The 5,464-nt window shown below is 68.5% G+C and overlaps 1 protein-coding gene across 1 annotated transcript in view; it reads left to right on the top strand.

The window, feature by feature from the left end:
• Window positions 1-5,464, top strand: part of PLXNA1 (plexin A1) — a 46,803-nt gene that overhangs the window by 15,361 nt on the left and 25,978 nt on the right.

Here is a 5,464-nt window from a genome sequence, read left to right as displayed (position 1 = left end):
TCCCAGGCCCTGGAAGTCGAGTGGCTGTGGGTAGGTCTCCGCATCAGGGCGGTCAGGGCGGCCTGTCCGCAGGGTCCCTGCTGCGCGCCCCCATCCCGGGCCGACGTCCTGCTTGGTGCATCCGTGGAGAACCCTGCTCCCTTCCCAGGCCCTGGAAGTCGAGTGGCTGTGGGTAGGTCTCCGCATCAGGGCGGTCAGGGCGGCCTGTCCGCAGGGTCCCTGCTGCGCGCCCCCATCCCGGGCCGACGTCCTGCTTGGTGCATCCGTGGAGAACCCTGCTCCCCAAAGCCCAGGCCGGTGGGGGGGTGGGGGAGGCCCCGTGGCGCTGGGGACGCTGACCTGTTGAGAGATGTTGGTAGGGCCTGGCTGGGCCGCATCCCCGGCCTGCTGCCTGCACCCCCTTGGGGCTCGTCTCGGGAGTCTGGAGGACGCGTAGATTTCCAGCATCCACTCTGAAGGTTACTCACCCTCAGGAAAGCACCCGGCCCGGGAGGTGTCACAGGAGAGCACGGCGGGCGCCTACTCGGGCGCTGCCCTTCCCGTGGGTCCCCTCAAGGCCTGACCATCCGTCCCTGGGCCTGGCTGTGGCCCGAGTCCCCCGGGACGTCGTCTGTCTTCCTCTGCTCAGCACCCTGTGAGACTCACCTGTGCTGTGCGGTCAGTCCTGTGCCGTGGGGGCGTCCTGTGCTCCAGACACTCTTGACGACGTCCCCTCCTTCTGGGTGGACGTGACGCTGTTTCTGTCCGTGTTGCCGTTTCCAGCACCCGGTGGTGGGTGGGTCAGCGGTCAGCACGCAGCCCACCTCGTCGACGGTTTTTGGGTCCCTGCGGTGCTTCCTGCCCGAGGAGTCGTCAGTGGGGAGTGGAGGGGCTTCAGCGCCTGCTTGCTGCGTGTCTCAGCTGCTGTGCCCGTGGGGCCCCGTGGGTGCACCCAGGGCAGGGGTCCCCGGACCCTGCGGGTGATGTCGCACGGTGCCTCGCGATGTTGCTGTGTCCTGGGGCACGTGATGTGGTCTCTGGCTCTCGAGGCTGGCTGGCTGCGGCGGGCTGAGCCAGCGGGCACAGGGACCTGTTGGTCACCCTGTGGGTCTGTCCGACCCAGCTCAGCCCTCACCTCAGAGCCAGTGTTGCACCAGGGCACGTGCAGTGACGGCCAGTGGGGTTGCCCACAGGGGTCTTGCCCCAGGTCCACCTCCCTGCAGGGTCTGGCTGGTCAGGCTTAGGCCCGGCGTCAGCACCGGGGCACCTTTGGAAAGAACGGTGCCCTTGGGTGCAGGCCGGCAGTGGCCTTCCTATGCCCGGTCCCCCGAGTGCCCAGGCTCAGGGCCAGCCTGGTGGGGGTGGCCTCACATGGCCCAAGGTTACCACCCACAAAGTGCAGGACCCCTGCCCCCTGGGCAGACAGGGCTCTGCCCTCCAGGGCCCATCTGCAGTGGGGTGTGGGAGCCCCTGGCAGCCCAGGAGATGGGTACGGAGGCCGGAACAGGCCAAGGAGCTGTGCAGTGCGCGGGAAGGGTGTTCTGGGTGTGATGGACACGTCACTGGTGACCCTGCAGTGGTCCTCAGAGGCTGCAGAGGTCAGGCCTGGGGACGGAGCTGGAGGGCAGTGGTGGTTTTGGGAAAGTGGAGGAGGTGCGTCAACCGCTGGTGCAGGTGGGGTAGAGTGGATGGGGGGGGTCTCGGGTTTGAGACAAGGACATCTGGCCGGGTGGTCACTGCTGCCTGCTGCGGCACCCGTGGCCGGCCACTTGCGTCTCAAGCCGCGGCGGCACCCTGGCCGTGTCACTGCCGTGTGACGGAAGGCTGTACGATTGCTGCTGCCTCCCGGCCCCACTTTCTGCAGCCTCCAGAAGCAGGGGGACAGACTCCCCAGGACAGCTGTCCCCTCCTCCCCCTGGCAGGGCTCAGCCGTGGGGACCCCCCTCCAAGCACCTCCCGACTGGGCTGGCCTCTCCGCGTTTAGGAGCCGTGCGTTTCTTAATTCTCACAGCTCCGTGAGTGGGGTGTCTGTGGGCAAATGAGGAAACCGAGAGTCAGGGAGGACCACTGCTTGCGTTGGTTGGTCCCTGCTCTCCCGTCTGCGTGTTGAGCGTTGAGAATAGGAAGGATGAGATTCCTGGGCCCCCACGCCCCAACCTTACCAGGTGTATCTGGCCCAATTACAACCATCAGGCCTCCTGCAAATCATGTTTTAATTACCTAATTACCGCCAAGAGGAAATTGCTAATTGCTTTTCCAGTATCAAATTCTTCCTGGCCTTTCTGAGAACGGACCCAGGAAGGGGCCTGGAACCTGCCCCCAGTCAGAGAAGGGGGCATGCTGTGGTGGCCTGTGAGGGGGTGGGGAGGGGTCGGGAGCTGTCCGGGAAGGAAGGGGTGGCAGGGGCTCCTGTCCCTTGTAGCCCCTCCCCGGACCACCCTGCCTCCTGGGGGCTGGGAGCAGGTTTGGCCGCTGCATCTACAGGAGGAGGGGGTGCCCGTGAAGTCCCAGCACTGCGGTGGCCTGCCGGCCACTGCCCGTTCTCTGCCTGTCCCCCCACCCGAGGGCCTGTCCTCCTCCCCTCACCCTCGCCCGGAGACCAGGAACCTCACTCAGCCAGGGCAGCCCCACTTTGCGGATGGACAGGGGTGGGCAGGACAGGGAACTTGCCCTTCCCGGTAGGGGCCGAGCTGGGCAGCCCCCTGCCTCCGGGGGCTAGGGCGCGTGCCGGCCTTGGCACGCAGCCTGGACGGCCCAGACATCCTCCCTGGTGCCCACACCCGCCCTCGGCCCAGAGAATGGGCCCTTTGTTGGCTCTGGGCTGGACAGACAGCTGACCTGGCCGGGCCGTCAGCTGCCTGCCCGCAGCCGTTGGCCAGGGCTTCGCAGTGATGGGTATGGGTCAGCCAGCTGGCCCAGCCTAGGGCTGGGGCCTCCAGGGCCAGGGGCCCCTGTGCAGGACTTCCTGTCTGTTGGGCCCTGGGCCCCAGGGTCCTGCTGGCCTGGGGATGCCGAGGTGAACCCATTCCCTGGCCTGTCTGGGGGGTGAGGTGGGCCCGTGGTGGCGGTAGGCGCACAGCCCGTGGTCAGCGCCTTGCCTGGCCCTGGCTCCCAGAGGCTGCTGGGGCCCAAACCCTTCGTGGGGGCACTGACAGCCCTTGTGCCTCTGCTCAGAATCCAGGGGCCTTCCCCTTGTACAGAGGGATAGGGATGACCCCGGTGGAGAAGTGAGCAGGGTCCAAGGGTCTGGGTCAGAGCCGGGCTCGGTGGGTTTCTGGGCCGGCAGGCGAGCCAGGGCAGCTGGATGGCTCCGCTCAAGCCAGGGGGACCGAGCTGGGTTTGGGAAAGGAGAGCTCTCAGCTGGTAGTGGAGAGTTCTGGTGGTCGTGGGGGGAAGGTTTACAGAGCACAGAGGTGACAGCTGGAGGTCAGGGAGGACACCAGGGGATGAGGGGTCTCCTGCCCAGGGTGGGCCGCCCCAGGTGGTGGCCCTCGAGTGACCGCTGTGGGCAGGGGTGTGGTGTCAGCACACGCGCTGCCAGTGGTGTGCGTCCCGCTGTCCTGCCAGCTGCTGGGCCCCGTACCCGCCCCGCGCGCCCCTTCTCCCCGGAGTGCCCTCCTGGTGGCCTGCCGCATCCCTCCTCCCGCTTTTGGAGCAGACTCCGCGTCCCCAGCTGCAGCGGGCGGTCTGGAGCCCGGGGTTTCTCTGGCAGGTCCTTGTGGGCCTTCGTTTACCTCGGTGCTGCCTGGGCCCTGCAGCCTGAAAACCAGGCTCCGTGGCAGGTGTGTCCCGAGGACTGGCCGAAAGCCGCTCTGTCACGTGTGTGTGCGGGGCTCCGGTGGAGCCTGGACGGGGCTGCACGGCGCACAGAACGGGGCATGTCCACCCACTAGCCTGTGGGCCGTGCCTCCCCGCCCCCCCCTTGTTCTGTGCCCTCCGGAAACAGGGGAGCCTTGCGAGTTTAAGGGCTGGGGCCGCCCAGCGGAGGGCAGGTGCGTGGCCGACGGACAGCTGGAGGAGCACACTCCTGCCGCAGCTGTCGGGAGCCACCTGTCGAGTCGCGGCACTTGGCGGGCCTGGGGGCGGGGGCGCTCTAGAGACGGGCTGGCCGCCCTCCCACCTTGCCCGGGACTGTGCCTTCCCCTGGGTGCCCCCCTTCCCTGAACTGTCCCCCTTGTCCCCTACGGGGTGGTGGGGGCACCCCTGATGCGACGTCCATGCCCCAGCCTGCACCCTCGGCCCTGATCGGGGAGGGGTTGGGCCCCGGGGGTCTGGGTGGGAGAGGCTGGGGCCCGGCAGTGTCCCAGTTCAGCGCCCCCTGCATGAGGGCCAGGGGTGTGGTCATCCCAGGAGTCCCAGGGGCCGGCAGTGTCAGGTCTGGGCTCCAGGGGGGCTGCAGCGGGTGGAGGCGCCTGCAGGGAAGAGGCGTAAAGGACCCTGGTTTGGGCCATTTGTGTTGAGATGAGTCTGGAGCTCTGGGTCCCCACTGGTGCCCTGCCCTGCCCTCTGGCCGTCCAGTCCCCTGCTCCCTGGCTGTGGTCTAGCCTGGCCTTGCTGCGCCTCTGTGGCCGGCCCTTGGGTTTTGGGGGTTGCCTCGGGGCCTGGCCCCCCGGGCACCCTCTGCTGGGTCATTTAGTCCCCGGAGTGGCTCTGGTGTTGGGGGAGGCTCCCGTCGCCCGGGGTGTGTGGGGGACCCTGAGGCAGAGGGAGGCCCCGCAGCCAGGACGCGCCTGAACAGGGCTTGGGCCCAGGTGGTGTGGGTGCAGAGGCCAGCCTCCCGGCCTCCCGGCCTCCGTGGCCAGGGCCCAGTCAGCTCCCTGTGAGAGCAGGGCAGCAGGCTCTGGGGTTGGGGGGTGCAGGCTGGGTGCGTGGCGGATGGACAACTGGGCGGGCACACCCCTCCAGGCCCTACCCGCGGGGGCTGAGGCTGGGCTGCTGCACGCCCCCTGCCCCCCTTCTCCCTCCCGGCCCAGTCCTGGCTGCCTCCCCTGCCGGCAGGCGCTGGACTCGGCTCTTCCGGGTCTGGTTTGACTTAAGCCTGCCTGCCCGGCGGGGCGGCAGCTGAGCGGAAGTGGGGGGGTGGCCGCGGGCGCTCAGGAATGCGGCCCTCCTCTCCCCCTCCCCCTGGCCTCCCCGGCCAGCCGCCCTCTCCCAGCCGCCATGGAGCTGGCCCGAGCCGGGGGTGTTCGCCTGGCCGGTCAGGCCTGCCCTGCCCTGTCCAGTCAGCGTGAGACGCCAGGGAGGGGCGCTGGGCCGAGGTGGAGGTGGGCCGGCGGCCCCGGGAGCCTGCCTGCGGGCTGAGCCGGCCGCCCCGCGAGTTCCGTCTCTGGAAAGCCCGCCCGCCCCCCACTCGCTGCTAATTAAATACTTTTGTTTGGTAAAAGCAGCTAAAGATACTTGCAGCGTGGCGCGCAGCGGGCGAGAGCTGGCTGAGTGAGCCCCCGCGTGTCTGGGACGTAGACCGTGTATTTCCTCATGCCTTCAC

This window comes from Neophocaena asiaeorientalis, unplaced genomic scaffold (genome assembly GCF_003031525.2).
Source record: "Neophocaena asiaeorientalis asiaeorientalis breed wild unplaced genomic scaffold, Neophocaena_asiaeorientalis_V1.1 scaffold433, whole genome shotgun sequence".
Taxonomy (NCBI): Eukaryota; Metazoa; Chordata; class Mammalia; order Artiodactyla; family Phocoenidae; genus Neophocaena; species Neophocaena asiaeorientalis.
The sequence above is the reverse complement of the archived record's forward strand: the minus strand, read 5'-3'. Positions and strand labels throughout refer to the sequence as shown.